The 17,382-nt window shown below is 34.0% G+C and overlaps 1 protein-coding gene across 12 annotated transcripts in view; it reads right to left on the reverse strand.

The window, feature by feature from the left end:
- Nucleotides 1-17,382, reverse strand: part of LOC127832026 (transcription factor Sox-13-like) — a 169,559-nt gene that overhangs the window by 55,415 nt on the left and 96,762 nt on the right. For 2 of the 12 annotated variants that reach the window (XM_052357205.1, XM_052357248.1), the window contains exon 2: nucleotides 4,214-4,349. The exons of the other annotated variants lie outside the window; for them this stretch is intronic. The gene's annotated coding sequence lies outside the window, so the exon portion shown is untranslated. The remainder of the gene's footprint in view (nucleotides 1-4,213; nucleotides 4,350-17,382) is intronic. 12 annotated transcript variants of the gene reach the window in all.

Here is a 17,382-nt window from a genome sequence, read left to right on the forward strand (position 1 = left end):
TCACAAATGAATTACTCACCATGAAATGACAAAGTGAGTAGCAAACTCAAAACTTCAACAACATTCCCATATTTTAAATGCAATAATTCTTACAAAGCTCAATTTTGAATAAGATGGATTCTTAAGATGGATTCTTAAAAATCATATCCCCAATTGACCACCTGAAATTTTTTTTTCTCTTCCAAGGTGTGACTATGTCAAATATAAATCACCAAGACTGACACTCAGCCATTCCATTCAAAGGAAAGGCCACTGTCAAAAGCACTTAAGGATGTTGCTTGAGACCAGGAAATGGTTCATGGACAAGTTTACAGTTAGAGGTGATGTAGATAAAGACATCAGGCCATGCTGGTGTTGAGGAATCTGAGATGTGATCTGCCATCAACACATTAACTGCTTCATTAGTGGTCAGCTTTATTGTAGTGGCCTCATACACTATTTTGCCAATAACAGAACTCTGCCATTGGGATAGGAGAAGAGGGGTTCCAACAACAGCAAAAACAAAAACATTTTTGTTCAAAAGTTCTATTTCTATCAATATACTTTGTATTTTTTTAAACAAATCTTGGATAAATATATGGATCATGACTAAAATGGTGAGCTTCAGTTGACATTAAGTACTATGACAACACATTAATTTTGTGCCTAATGTCTCTGCTGCTTATACATGCTGATGACTTTGCTCAGTTGGTAATATCAAGGGAAAATAGGGACAAGCATCAATTGCCATTCCTCCAAGTAGCATTTAAACATTTTTATGTGCTTTGCAATTAAAACAATCATAAGAAAAAGGTCAACTATGTGTTTGGTAGCATACAAAGCCAGTTAATAACTTGATGTACCTAATCATAAACTGAAGAAGACCATATAAAAATGCCAAGAATTGCTATGACTCAGTTAATGCTGTGAATTCATTTGTTTTTCAAGATCAACTTAATGGCTGAAAAATAATGAAAGGTCATATCTTAATAACTTTCCATGGGGATGAAGATAAGATAGTACAAGTTGGGGAGCCAGGGATCAAGTGCAAGCCACTTCAGGCTTATCAGCACACAATGCTACCTGCTGGGAAAGGGTCACATTCAACTAGAAAAATAAATCACTAAACCACAGGAACTTGGAGAAAGGATATTTTAATGTTTAAATCACATCGGTAAATTACTGATTTATGTTTAAACATAAGCATTCATGGCTGTAGCTTAATGCAAATCAGTATATCTTGCATCAAGATCCTATATAATTTTAGTTTATTAAATAAATACAATGTAAAAAGGCTTGCTTGCTAGCTTATGACATTGAAACATGTTTTTTGAAAATGATTAACTTTATGTAATTCTCTTTTATCTCTCCTTTATGTCATTCTCTGTCATTCTGTCAGTGTCATTATGATTATGCTTGTTCTGTTTGGTATAATAGTATAACTCAGTCTTTAAGAAATAAGTTACAAACCTGTCAAAATTAGTTAATTAGGTTTGTTCTTGACCTTGATTCTAGAGTTCATATTGACCAATCTCACTTTAAGTCCCTCAACTGGTTACCAGTTCACATGAGAGTAAATCAAATAATGTTATGTCATGTCTTCAAAATAAGAAATGGCCTTTTACCAGATTACTTGAGTGAAAACTTTGTTTCCCAAGATTCTATGCATAATTACAGCACTAGGCTTAGTAAAAAGGGTGGGTATTGTTTACCCAAGGTCAAATGTCATGGTTCCAAATCCTTTTTTTTAACAGCATTAAACTCTGGAACTCTTTACCTGAGTCACTCACAGAGGTCAACAGGTTAGAAGGCTTTAAGGTTGCCATTTAGATAATTTAGATAATTCTTGATACCTCATATCATCAAATTACAACTGTCAAAATATCTATGTGTTGCAGTAATTGATAACATTATCAATTGATCTTAGTTTCCAGCTCCTGTGATATTTTCTGAGCACTACTGTGATAATAAGTTTGATCTCTTTTGAACGGTGATATATATTTTTTATTTCATTAAATAATTATTTTACTATGAACATAGTTATGTTTAAGGTCAACATAGTTATGTTTAAGGTCTGCCTCTTTTTGTCATGCCACCAATAATAAGGACCACAATGGAAATAAGGGCTTGCTCTTTTTTGTGTTATCCTTGGTTTGGTGAGCATGTCATAGTTTATTGTACATGATATAGTTTTTAATAATTGCTTATTATTTTATTCTATGTTATGTTGAGAACTGTGTATATGCTTTCTATGCCGAAATAAATCTATCTATCTATTCTGATTAATGTTAACTGTGAATTAACCTTTGTGCATTATGGTTTAGAATTCTTGTCACAGCAGCTAACTAGTCACAGCAAGGTCTTGCTAAAAAACCAGGATGGAAAAGCTCCGCAACCTGCTTGTACAAAGTACATGTATTTTACACTCGAATAGGTGTGAAGGTAACAGAAAGATTTTGAACATTTAAAGCCCTTTTACATTGTCCTAAAGTTCCCAGTTGTAAACACTTTCTTGCATTATATTGCACAAGAAATGATTGGTTACTTGTTTTCTGACATCAACAGTTTTCATTACACAATAAATGATAAGGACACATTTTTTTGCACAACCTACGAGTTATATGTGAAACACCTGCATCAATGTTGTTGTTGTATGCTTCAATAAAAATATGAGACTTTTTTGTTGACAACCTCATTCAAAAACGTTTGTAACTCCTTCAAAAACTTCACTGCTCTATAAACTCACAAAACATGTGGTATTAGCAAAACAACAACATAAGATTTATATTAAAATGCCTTGCTGAGGCAAAGATTAGACAGTTATTTTCACAAATCTCATGCTTATCACTCTGATTACCTTGGATTCGCCACCCTCTCTGGAAACAATGCCTTCTTGTCCCAAGATATAACCTCCACATGCCTCCCTGCCATCAACCAAAGGCTTATTGAGCAGGTTTCCCATTTCAAAAATCAAGAGATAAAGCCTAACACCAATTATGAAGGGGTTTCCACAAACTACTGGGCTTTGTTCCCAAGAATTACTGACTTGTAGTTCATTTTTATGTTTGGGCACACATGTATAAATCTGAAGTATCATTGTCTTTACAAATATCAATGAAGAACAACAACAACATCTCAAGTGAAAAACAGTTTAATGTTCGAAAGATATTGTTTTACAAGCATCATTTCTGGTTTTTATTACTTTCTACTTTTGTTATTATTCTTCAAAATGAGCTAGATGATATGTACTCAATTCTAATAAAACATGTCCGTTGCTACTGGGGACTTAGCAACATTAACAATTTCAGTGGTTATGGCAATAAATTCTTACAACCAGAGAAAACAATAATTGATGAAAAAGTTATTTCAAGTTTGAATATTTTCAAGGAATAAGTTGTTCCCTGACCAACATTTCTTACTTCTCATGTCTCAAAATCTAAGACTTTAAAAGGTCAGATACCTTCTCTTATTACTATCAATGTCAGATCCTCTGGGGGCTTCAAACAAATAGCCATCAGGTTACAATGCACTTCCTTCTCCATTACAAACACATAACAATGCCCACATTGTGGTCAGCCTAGTTAGCATTGTTAATTAAGACAAGCAACTGCCAATAGGTAGCCACTTGTTGCTATTATTCACAACACAATCAGTCAATTACCATCACTGGCACCTCATGCAGCTTCCCTCACCAATCATGAGCTCAGTTTGGGTGCAACACCAGCCAAGTAAGGAATCCAAACATGAGAAACATTTTGCCTGTTTTTGCATTGCCAGCATTCTTCAGACCCATTTTCGTGATTGTTTCAGCAATAACAAGCATAACTTGCAGTTACAATGAAATACTTTTCAATAGGTAAATGAAGACAATTTGTTCCACAGAGATAATTTCAGTGTGGCACATGTCAGACATTCTAAATGCAGGTCAATGCTGAGATATTATCACTAAAGACTTGAAAGCATAGATAATTATTAGATCAAGGTTTCTGATTTTAACACTATTATCAGCATTTCAATCTTATAATAAACCAACATTCACCAGGCAGAGTTCAGACTGACAATGATAAACAAGTTATTATAAATTTGTGGTCCATTCTTTTTTTCACAGGTCAATTCGACCCACGATAAAACCATGTTCACAAAGAAGGAAGCATATTTTCTTCAATCTTGTTAGCAGACAGAAGATAGATATCAATTCCTGAATCACTACATCAGGTGTCTTATCAGAAACTACCTATCTTGTTGTGGTCAATTATGAAATCTTCTGCCAGGCAGCTTATCAGACCAACTGACCAGTTCCATAATGGCCAGTGAATCATGGTCAATCTCCCAGGCAATTAGACCTGTCAGCGAGGTCTTTAGCAAACGCCCTGGAACATAGGTAACCTGCTTGATTGCTGTTATCTAATCAAGGCTCTGAAAAGCTCTATTGATGATTGCTTCATTCCAGCTTCCTGCTATTCTATCATTCTCACATTTCATCAATTCCTTCTTAGATACATTTGAATTATGTTCACAGCTGAAACAATCTGGGTATTTGTGTGTATTCCTATAAAAGTATTGATGTTTTAATACTCAAAATTATAAGGAGAGCCTTTTGAAAAGGTTAAATGTCAATTTGCTAAAACGATGTTTATATTTAGAAAACAAGAGAAAGCATTCCATTGGAAGACGAAAAGCCTCACCATTTTTTTCATATGTTACCAATGATAACAATCTACTTTAAAATTCAGAGAGATATTAAAACTGTTTGTGTGTAAATATTAACAAGAAATATCTTTAAAAAAGATATACGGCGTAAATAGTTTAATGAATGAGATCAAGGATAGCGAATGTCTTTTTCTGTGCAGTTCTTAGCTGCATCACACGCAGTACGGGATGTTACGGGGAGTTTTCGCGGCTTATTTTACATTATAACATATTGCTGGTCATAAACCTATAGATACAAAACAGAAAACCAAAAGAAGAATGGAAGTGAAATTTAAACATATGAGTCAACCGGCCACACGAGAACAAACCTGTTTTAGTGGTCTGTCGGGCATTGCTATTTGATTCGATTATTAACAGTATCGAGAATCATCGTGCTCATGCTTAAAGTGATATTATGGGCATTTTGCACTGTTGAATTGAGCTGAAAAGAATTAACAGGTCAAAATAGTTAGTTAAAATGTGGTTACTGATCAATTATCTGCAACTCACCTTGCTACCAGTTGTTTATAAAAATATATTTTATATTCGATATTCTTACGTGACCCACCCAGTCCTGTAAGCCGAAATGATCCATAAAACAATATTGTGTCTTTGTGTCGTATGAACAAATCTGCACTAAAACTAAATTTAGGTTCAACTCGTAAACGCATGATCAGTTGTCAAACGAAAGTACGGTTAATATTCAAATGCATTATTTTTCTCTTTCTGGTATATTGTTTTAGTATGTTGATGCTGCATTAATTACTATAAGTGTATATGAAGTAGAAACATCAAAAATAATCAACGGTTGCGATAGACACCTATAAACTGTTACATGCTCATAATATCACTTTAGTACATTAGGCAATATGGTGGAATAATTATTGTTAAATTTAAAAATAATATTTATCATTGTATTGTTGAAAACACATTAAGAATCTATTATTGACATACCATAATTATATTGCTGAATATCTTCTTTTAACATATTTCTGGTCTAAAGAAAATTCCAGGTAACCTAGTTCACGGATAGCGTCTTTATTATATAACGATTATTTTACTGACCGCGAACTCCGGTGATGACCTGTATATAAACTCTGAATGTCCGCGACTTGACCCGAAACCTCGCGGGTTGAAATGCAATTCTTTAAAGTGAGGCCTCGCTTCCACTGCTCTTTATACTTTTACATGTTAACATGTTGACAGGAATATGGAAGTAAGTACTAAATATGAGAACATAGCCTTTTAAGTATAAACGCTTTTGCGCTGGTAATACTCTGAAAATAAAAGGTGTACGCACAAACTGTATTGATGTCGAGAATTGAGTGTAAAACTGTTCTATCTATTAAGCCTTTTCATTAGAGATAAAATTGTTTCATACAGTAAAACAGTGGTACAAAGACGCGGATATGTTTCCAATGTTCTGGTGGTATACTCAAATCAGCCAATGGAATAAATGAAGTGTATTCATTCGTACCTAGCCGCGGGAAATTTTATTTGAATTTTATTGGACACTTACAAAGGTCAAGTCAGGGTGAAAAGCTGGCTTATGCAGCTTACGCCGAAAAAGAAACATGACAACTCAACCAAATTAGGATTTCAACATTAAATTTTAATAACTAATCAGATGGGGTACTCAAGTGATAGTCCAATTGGCGAAGTCCATGTCGAGACAGGTATTTTTATAACATTTATTACTTTTATTTAATTTTAAAATGATTCTCAAGTTTAAGCCATATCAGTAAAAAAGTGATACGCGTTATTTCATAAAATTCGCTTTATATCTTGACTTTACAAGCTGCAAATTTCTTTAGTGAAGCTGCTGTAATTAAGTCATCTCATTAAGAAATTTCATATTGCAATGCAAAGCTAAACTACTTACCTACACATTTTCTTTGAAATATCATCATTTGAACTCGAGTTATTAGGCAAACATTTCTTTATAGCAACCTTGATCATCACCCAACTGGCCCCTTATAAAATCCCAAGCCCGGTCTTTATGTAAGATTGTTATATACGATGTTTCATGAACATCAGTTAATGCAAAGTAAAGTTATCTACAAACTAACTTTTTTACGCAACCTGCCTTCCTGACAACCCGCCCCCTTGTTACACCCAAAACTTATAACCAGGATTTTCAACTTCCCTAAAGTGCATACAATTTTTTTTTACAAATGTGTGTTAAATGGTGGTTTGAGTAATATATACAATAATATGAACTTAAATCAAACCCTTATCATTTGCTGTACATCAAGGCAATCAATTGTTCATGTATATGTTATTTATCAGTGGAAGTTACAAGAGCCAAAAACTAATTCATATTGAGAGGAAGCGAAAACAAATCACCTTTCTGCCCTCCCATCTTACCCTTATTGAAGGCTTAGCCAGAAAAATGGGAAAACAGACCAAAAACAAATGGTGGCATTGATGCTGGAACGAAAATTATTGAAGTTCTACCTTAGACAAATATATCCCAATCCAAGGAAGGTCAAGATTAGCGCATAATTAAGTCACAAGTGTTCAGGATTTTCATTAATCATTTCCGTACCCATTTTCTTCATATCAATGATTAATTATCCTATAGACAGGTTCTCTAATTTACCATTTGATTCAACTTGAAACAATTTATTTGTTCAAAAAGCAACAACGCTGCGATAAAATAAAGCTAATATATGTACACCTGTTTTAATATGAAATAGGAAAATCAGTAGAGTACTGATAAGCCACAATAATTACTTGGGGGTGACTGAGAAGAATTTTCAGTGGATTTGTGAACATTTCTTGGATTTTGCCTACTGCAAAAATGTACATAAATCTTAGATCAAACAATATAGTTTCAGCTGTTGTATGGGGGCTTATTACTAATTAGCAATCAGGCTTGGTTGATAGAGGTTTGGGCCTCTAGTTCAATAGAGTTCTTCTGTGTTAGTTACTGGTGCAGGTGTTGGTAATCGAATATGAACATAAGACAAAGAGCATTATCAACTGCTTTATGAATATATTGCCATCATATGGGTTTCCTAAGTTCAGAAAGATGTCTTTGAGTAACCACCTTGTGAAAACAATGCATGTTTAATTCTTTCAAATCCTGCGATATATTTTTTTTTAATTAATATACCTTGCATATGATGAAACCAATTCTAATAATATTGTTCATTATGCTATGATTTTAATCTGCATTAAATAAGTTTCTGCCATAAATCATATTTAAAAAAACACATTATTATTTGTAAATACTTAAAAACAAAAGTACTGTCACACTTAAATTACATTAAAGATAAAGTATAGAATCAGGTAATTTCTGCCATAAATAAAGTAAAAAAACTTTTATTTGTAAATATTTTAAAACAAAAGTACTGTCACACTTAAATTACATTAAAGATAAAGTATTGAATCAGGTAGTTTGTTTTCTAGTCCATGAACCTCGTTAGCAAGTGAATCAGGTGCACAGATATGCATCCTTATGAATGATTACATAATCAGCCATGTTGCAAATTAATGGCATTAGACCTCAATAACAGTGCTGTAACTAAGGGAGCATATTAAGTGAGCACTTTGTTAGTTGTTAATCACCTTCCGGTCATTGTCTTCCTAGATGTTACACCAGTCCTTACTTTACCTTGCTCTGCAAGCACTTTGGACTTAGTGTACTTTTGTTTGAAGTATTTCTGTTACTGTTTTAAGCAAATGAATGTCTGCCTCTAACTAATACATTTGCAAAATACATAATAATATAAAAATAAAGTGACAATTTGCACTTGCCTTGGCTGAAAACAAGTAAATGAGATAAGTTTTATTGCCATGCTAAGTTTATGAGAATGTCTTTCAGTTCTTGAAATATAAATTGATTGATTTTAAATTATAAATAAACTAGTACTTGGAATTACATGATTGTGTATTATTTTCAATGATATCATAATGACAATTCTTAGGATTTAACAGCAATAAAACAGAATTCTATGAATATCCGAAAGGTTAACTGAAGAGATATGTTACAAAAATTGTCAACTTTGATTACAAATGTCATACAGTTCTGGCTGGAAGGTCATGTGAACCCAACTGGGAGGCCGTCCTAGTGGTGAATGATGCTGCAGCGGCTGACAAGTTGAGGACATCTCAGTGGTGAACAATGTTTACTCAAGACAGCAAGATCTCATGGTGATGTTGATCTAGATGGGGATGACATGATGGTAGGATAGCTCCACAAGCTAGCGGACAGACTAAACACCCAATGTGTTACTAACAGCCAATGTTTACACTGATTTTCTTGTTAGGACAACAAGCCTGTCAGAGTATGTGATGCTTATCAGCAGTAATGTTAATGCCTGGGATGACAGCCCAGGCATTATCAGTCCCATCACCAACAGCAAGTATATAAGTGATGTTGATACTTATCAAGCTGGCTTGGCACTAAGCACCAATTAAAGGTGATATAATATTTGTGTATTGGTGCATTTCAGCAGACTGATGGTATACAAACACTTATTGTAACTTTATATCACTGCAATCCCGGTCAGGACCCACAGTTTCTAAGTGTTGTTGCTGTTTTTGTTTAAAGATGTCTCTCTGTAAAGGTCAGGTAATATATTTGTCATGACATTACCATTCAAAGTATTTGGTTCCTTGAAGGTTCATTACAGAACAGATTAAAACTTGAATAAGTATGTAGAGATTGACATTGAATTTTTGTTACACCTTTTTGTCATAAAAATCATTACAAAGCATCATGACAAACTAAATGTACATATAATACATTGTGAAAACATTCACTTCCTCTGTAACATAACCTGTTGCAAAACTATCAAACACATCTTGTGGATTAGTGATAAAAACAATTTTAATTCACAATGACATTGTAATTTGTGAAGTTTTAAAGAAAAGAGAATCCTGTCTTTGTAAGCAAAAACAAATCAACAAGTGCTCTATACCCTTAAATATATTACATGTACTCTACTACAATGTAGCTCCAATTCATGTCTGGTATATTTAATTTCTCTGACTTGCAAAGTGGAGGTCAAAGACGTTGGTGGCATACTATTAAAAAAATCATGCAGCTTTTGAACTGAACAGTTACAACTAAATAACAATAAAAAAATGATGATAAAACCACAGTGCACATTGATTCAGCATCCTCTGTTCTTAGAATCAAAGACATCATCAACAACAGCATGTTCCCATAAAGGCCTCCACCACAAAAGCAAGCAACAATAGCTGACAATATATTTCCACAATCTCTGTGCATGTAACAAATTTTCAAAGAGGGAAAATAAAAGGCAAATATCAAAAGAAACACTAACTGCAATAAACAACCGGTTTGTTCATATATAAACAAGGCAGGATTTCAAGAGAATCCACCATTATATTATCTACAATAGCCCCACACCATACAACAGAAGTTGGATTCCATTTCCTTAATCACCTGTCATGTAATCAAAGCCTGATAGTGTTTACAGTTATCAGTAATTGAATGGGTTCTGTGGTTAACAGACAACTTCTTGTCTTCCCTTTTCTTCCTCCTTCTGTGATTCTTTCAATCCATCCAGTTAATGAGGGTCACAATTGATTGTGTTTCACACCTGGTCACAGTCATCATCCATATATAGGTACATAATTTCAGTATCAAAATAAATCAACTAATCTCTGACCAATGGTCAGCGGAGTTGTTTTTCTATTCCTTTTTTGCACCATAGCTTATACACTAATAACCATAACAATTTTGAATCATCAACAAACACTGTTTATTAGATATATATATTTTATTTGATGTCTGTTAACTTAATTTACAACAAATACAGAGATAACATCAGGGTGCTTTGCAGTTGATGCACTGATCATAGAACGTGGGATTGCATGAATGCACACGCTGGTCTTGAGTAGTATTGGCCACATATGGCATAAGACCAATTTTTGACCAAACGGTCACTTGAGAATAACGGTAAATTGCAGACAACAGTCAATCTGGATTACGCACCCCCCAATAAAAATCACTCTATATTACACTTCAGAATAACAGTCAATGGTTAATAACGGCCAACAGCCAGTATATTTCAGTCTGAAACTCCCCCGGCGAAATGTTGTTCATGATTTCATGAACACTTCAAGCCAATCAAGAACTGTTCATGAACGGTTCTGAAAAAGTTCCTGAGCTTGGTTCATGAACTTTTGGACATGAACTGTTCTTAAGACATGTTCATGAACTGTTTATGAATTATTGTTGAACATTTCAAAGTTCATGAACAGTTCTTCATCTAACCATAAATACTTAGTGATGAACATTTCATGCACTAGTATTTCTAATGACTTTTCTGAGACAGACTTTAAGGATCCATCATGAATAATTCATGAATTCCTTTTTGCTAGATGTTTCATACATATTTTTGAAAGTAATATTGAAATGTCTAGCATACAAATCTTGTAGATTTGTGAAACCTGTGAAGTTAGTATGAATATGCATAGTACTTTCACCACTGTAAGTTAGAGTTCTTGACCTGTTCTAGAGAATTTTAAGAACATTTGTACAAGAACTGTTCAAGAACTGCCTTCAGGAACACTTCAATAACTTTTTAAGGACCTTTCCTGTTCTTGAATTATTCTTAAACTATTCTTGAACACTTTAAGAACTTTTTTGAACAACATGTTTCCTTCTGATGTTCTTAAACAGGTCTACACAATGTTTTTGAACGTATGATGGACTTTTTAAGAATCCAATATGTTCTTAAAAGGATCTGTCATTGTTCTTGGAAGACTTAAAAGACAAGTTTAAGAACGTTTTAAGGACATCTTATTTCAAGAACAGTTTAAGATGATATCAAGAACTCAATGTACATTGCATTGCTGTTTTTACAAAGAAAGAATATTGTGTGCACAGGAAGTTGAAACGGAAGGCACATGGTTTATGTTATATTTGAAAATGTAAGTCTTTAATAAATTACCAGCTGAACTGATCAGCCATTGGTTCCATTTCAAGTTCTTTAGCACTGTAAGTGTAACCATTGCAGGGAAACCATTGATTAGTAAATGATTCTTGAACTGAAAATGAGACTATTCATAATCTTTTCAATACATGAATTATTCATGAACATATAGTGCAAAGTTGTATTATGAAATTTAAAGAGTATTATCAAACCACTTGTATCTCAGTTATTAGTGTTATATTTAAATTATTGTTATATGTTGCTATCAATATGTTAAGTGCTAATACAAGACTTGTTTCTTCTTACCCTGACCTGTTTGTTGAGCTTTAGTAACACTTATGATAACCTTTGCATAAATTGACAAATTCTTGTTCATGAATAGTTCATGAACACTTCATGCCACCTCAGTTCATGAACTCTTGAAGAACTATGGTTCATGAACTATTCACTTACAGTTCGTGAACAGAAAATGAGCCATTGAAAAATAGAAGGAAAATGTTCATGAACTGTTCGTGAACAGCAAAACCCTGAAGAATTTTTCAAGAATTGTGTTGTTCATGAACTGTTCAAGAACACTTCATGCCATTGATGTTCATGAATAGTTCATGAACATTTCATGCCATAATGGTTCAAGAAAAGTTCATGAACACTTCATGCCACACGGATTCAAGAATAGTTCATGAACACTTCATGCCATAAGGTTTCAAGAATAGTTCATGAACACTTCATGCCATTAGATTTCAAGAATATTTCATGAACACTTCATGCCATTAGTGTTCATGAACAGTTCATGAACTAAAATTTCAAGAACTTTTCACAGACGTGGCTCATTTTCTGTTCACGAACTATTCATGAACAATTCATGAACTCAGTTCACGAACAGTTCATGAACTGTTCACGAATTATTCGTGAACTGCAGAACAACATTTCGCAGGGGACATGTTTGAACTGAAAACGTCAGTCGTTTCACGTCGCAAAAATTAAGAACAAAAAGGAAACAGGTGCACGTAACAACAAGAATGTATATTAGTAGCAATTATTGGCTGCATTCATAACAACAAAGCATGAGTGCATGACGAAGATCTTTATCGCTGATAAGGTGTTATAAACAACACTAAGATGGCGGGTGTTTTTATAAAAAGGCGATAAAAGGATAAGTGATCGTCTATTTAAAAAAAAATACATTGAATTGCAACTTCTATAACAAACTAAATATTTTTAACATGATTTTTGCGTCTTTTTCTTTGAATTATAATGATACAGTTATACCATACTTTCGGTTTATGACAGCGAATCTGCTTTTATAATTGTTTGACCGTGATGTCAATGACACATGATTCTGAATTAAAAAATATATCCCAATTAATTTAATGCGAATTGTCGGATTTACTGAATGAACAAAATAGATGAGTAAATAACAATGCTATTGTTGATAGTCATAGATTAAGTTTAACAAGACTAGTGCCAAGCCATAAAAGTCCCCTATCTACACAGGGTCCACCATTTTCAGCAATGTTTGTAGTTTATTTGTTGCCATAGCAACCATAATTCTTGACGTAGAAACAAAATGAAATGACGTGCATAATTTCCATATTGCCATCTGTCCATGTTTCAAGTTTCATGAAAAAATATGATGAACTTTTAAAGTTATCGCAGGTTCCAGAAAAGTGTGACAGACTGACAGACACACAGAGCGCAAACCTTAAGTCCCTCTCCGGTTTCACTGGTAGGGGTCTTAAAATAGTTATGAAATAAAATCTATTTATATGACATTATTCTGTACTATTTATAGAAATTATTTATGTTATAATGCTTAGTTATCGGCAATGAGCCTTTGTTTTACACTGTGTGCGAAGGACTTGGTGGGGGTACAACGTAGCAATACTACCAACTGACCAACATTCTAAAAAGTCAGAGAATAGCCAAAACAGTCACTTTTGCCATTGCCCTTGACTGACTGCTGTTCTCAGTTTTGACTGAATGTGTTTCATAGCCTGGTATTCCTGTATACTTGGGCAGAGTGCAAGAACTGAATCCTAATTAAGCACTGCCATTCCAATCAAACTAATTACAAATGCTTCTGGGAGGATATTTGTGCCATAATATATCATCTTCATAAATAGTTTCACAATAAAACACGATACCTGAAAGTGAACACCACGAACTGGAATATTGGTCGTCTCCTATTGCAAGTAATATAAACAATGTGCGACTGCTGTTGTCTTTCATATGGCTTTGAACAATATACAAAGGACTCATGTGAACATGTGCTTATTATGTGTTTTATGTAACCCTCTGATGGCAATCTGTCTGAGAAATAAACATTATAAGTAAAGACATTGAGGCAAACCCACTGATTGGAAATCCATATGCTCTAGAAACCCAGTCTCTGAACACTTGCAGCTAACCAGTGTAAGGGGCCTTTTCACAAATTTTGGCATGTATTGAAGTTTGTCATTAAATGCTTTATATTGATTAATGTAAACATTGGATCTAATAAAGCTCCAGTAAAAAAACAATAATAACATTTAAGAAATAAAAAATAAGGAACCCTCTGGTTCAACTGGCCTGGTACAATCACAAAATATAACGACAACAACAGAACTCTCCAAATTATTCAATTGTTTTCGCGTTTTTTTAAATTTGAAAACCTGAAAAGTATAAAGCGTTGGGACACGAAACAATTGAATAATTTGGAACGTTCTGTTGTTGTCATTATATTTTATGAAACTCATACATGCCATAAATTTTTAGACCAATTCCGGGACATTGAGCTCAATTTTCCAGGACATTTGCAGATTTTCCGGGACATGTATACATATAGCGATATATATATAGATATATATGCATTTTTGGTACGCATTTTTTTCACATCATATATTGTAAAATTGAGTACATTACTAATAAATATGTTGTTAACATCTAAATCGATTTTATGCATCGTTGATTATCACAGGCATTTCATTAATCTTTTCTAAGTGTATGATCTCCATCATTAATTCGATCTTTATTTGCCATGTTTGCCGAGTCACAATTTATTTTCTTTAAAGTCCGCTATCTTGTTGAAATGATGTAAGCTGCAGGTGCGCCTAACAACGTAAAATCGTATAATATATCCGCCTAATAGGCGATTCGCATTTTGTTAAATTAGTATACGTTACAGAAATTGTTTTAATAATTAATTATCTTAAAGACGATTAAGATACACATTGTTGTTTTTTTTGTTTTTATTTCAAATTTAATCTCTCGTAAAAATAAATGTTGTGATATAACTGAACTATGCATGAACTGCACAATTTCCATGAGGACAACATTGACGTTTTCATCAAAAGTCTCCGAAGAAACTGTCCACGATTTTATCCTGGAGGAGTACACAATACGGACTGATTAGTGTAAAACTATATATTGATATTGACATGGGGTTATTCACGCATGACTAATTCACAACTGCACGAATCTTCAGATGTGTGAACAACTCCTTTGCCCTTACGCAGAGGGAAATTATAACGTAGTATATTAAAGCCAATTAACAACCACATTTAACAATGCCGCCTTTTGGGTTTGACTGTGAACGTGAGACAATGAATATGATAACAGGACCCCTGTTAATTGATCTATTTTGACACGTAGCGAAGTCACCTATTCGGGTAGGCATTGCCATGGAGACGCTGCATATTAGTGAGAACACAGAACAATATGGATTTTGTAAAATCCGGGACATTTGACACAATTCCGGGACTGCGGGACACGTTCTTTATTTCCGGGACAATCCCGGACAATTGGGGACGTATGGCATATATGGATACTACGGGGATTGCTTTTATTAAGTATAAAATACATCACTCATTGCATGAGCACGGATGGCCCAGTGGTCTAAGCGATAAACTTTTACTCCAGGGGCCAGTAGTAAGGGCCCAGTTGAGGGTTCCTTATTTTTTCTTTCTTTAATGTAATTATTGTTTTTTTACTGGAGCTTTTTAGATCCAATGTTTACATTTATCAATATAAAGCAATTTAATGACAAACTTTAATACTTTAACCTTGAAAATAGTTTGATAACTACATCAGCCAAACAAAAATAGTTACATATCTTGGTAAAATTCAGTGTAAATCTTTTTTTTCATTAGAAATAAATACAAAGGTGTATGTCTTGAGCACATATTGTGAATATATAATAAAAATCCATTACATATTATAAGTGAAATGAATGATAATTGCCCATCTGTTAATTCTTTACAAAGAAGAAACTATCCCTGCTCAAAATACCTCAAATATATTTTCATAACCCATTTTCTGCATGTTACCTTGTATGCTTTCCATCAATGTTGCATTTATTATAAAGCCAAGAAACTAGCAGGCAATGACAATCATGTAAACCTATTGCACTACAGAGCAATGACAATCATGTAAACCTATTGAAGAGCAATGACAATCATGTAAACCTATTGAAGAGCAATGACAATCATGTAAACTATTGAAGAGCAATGACAATCATGTAAACCTATTGCAGAGCAATGACAATCATGTAAACCTATTGCAGAGCAATGACAATCATGTAAACCTATTGAAGAGCAATGACAATCATGTAAACCTATTGAAGAGCAATCACAATAATGTAAACCTATTGAAGAGCAGTGACAATCAAGTAAACCTATTGAAGAGCAATCACAATCATGTAAACTATTGAAGAGCAATCACAATCATGTAAACCTATTGCAGAGCAATGACAATCATGTAAACCTATTGAAGAGCAATGACAATCATGTAAACCTATTGAAGAGCAATCACAATCATGTAAACCTATTGAAGAGCAGTGACAATCAAGTAAACCTATTGAAGAGCAATCACAATCATGTAAACTATTGAAGAGCAATCACAATCATGTAAACCTATTGCAGAGCAATGACAATCATGTAAACCTATAACAGAGCAATGACAATCATGTAAACCTATTGAAGAGCAATCACAATCATGTAAACCTATTGAAGAGCAATCACAATCATGTAAACCTACTAAAGAGCAATCACAATCATGTAAACCTATTGCAGAGCAATGAAAATCATGTAAACCTATTGCAGAGCAATGACAATCATGTAAACCTATTGCAGAGCAATGACAATCATGCAAACCTATTGCAGAGCAATGACAATCATGTAAACCTATTGAAGAGCAATGACAATCATGTAAACCTTTTGCAGAGCAATGACAATCATGCAAACCTATTGCAGAGACAGGGCTACATCCATGCTTGCTATCACATCACACAGCTGGGAAAGCAACTGAGTTGAAACCTCATCAACAACCATGACAATGCCCTTAGAGCAAGAGCAGCATGAACAGAACCCTTCTGAGAAGGCCCAGAGTTGAGAGGGTTTTGCACTTTAATAGATACACAGGGTACAGAACCTGCCGAAATAATGAAAATAATGGTGAACAACGGAACAGTCTGTGTATGTCTTCTCACACCAGCAAGCGGGAATTTACAAATGCAATCAATCATGCATGGCTGTATGTCAGTGAAATCATTAGCCAGAAGTTGAAACAATCTTTATCTGTGATTTCTCAACTGGAGTGACACACATTTTTGCAGGATTCTGACACATTTTGAAGAATTCCCTTGGAGGAGCATGGATGAGAATGGACTCAGAAGTGGCTGATGGCTGACAATAAGGGGTCATTGTAGCAAAAACTCATGCAAAAATGTCTCCCTACAGTCAAGCAGAATCAATCAAGAAGTCTGCTTAAATATACTGGAATCATACACTACTATTCTTTGTCACCTTGACATAATCCATTGAAA

Source organism: Dreissena polymorpha, chromosome 1 (genome assembly GCF_020536995.1).
Source record: "Dreissena polymorpha isolate Duluth1 chromosome 1, UMN_Dpol_1.0, whole genome shotgun sequence".
In the NCBI taxonomy this organism is placed as follows: Eukaryota; Metazoa; Mollusca; class Bivalvia; order Myida; family Dreissenidae; genus Dreissena; species Dreissena polymorpha.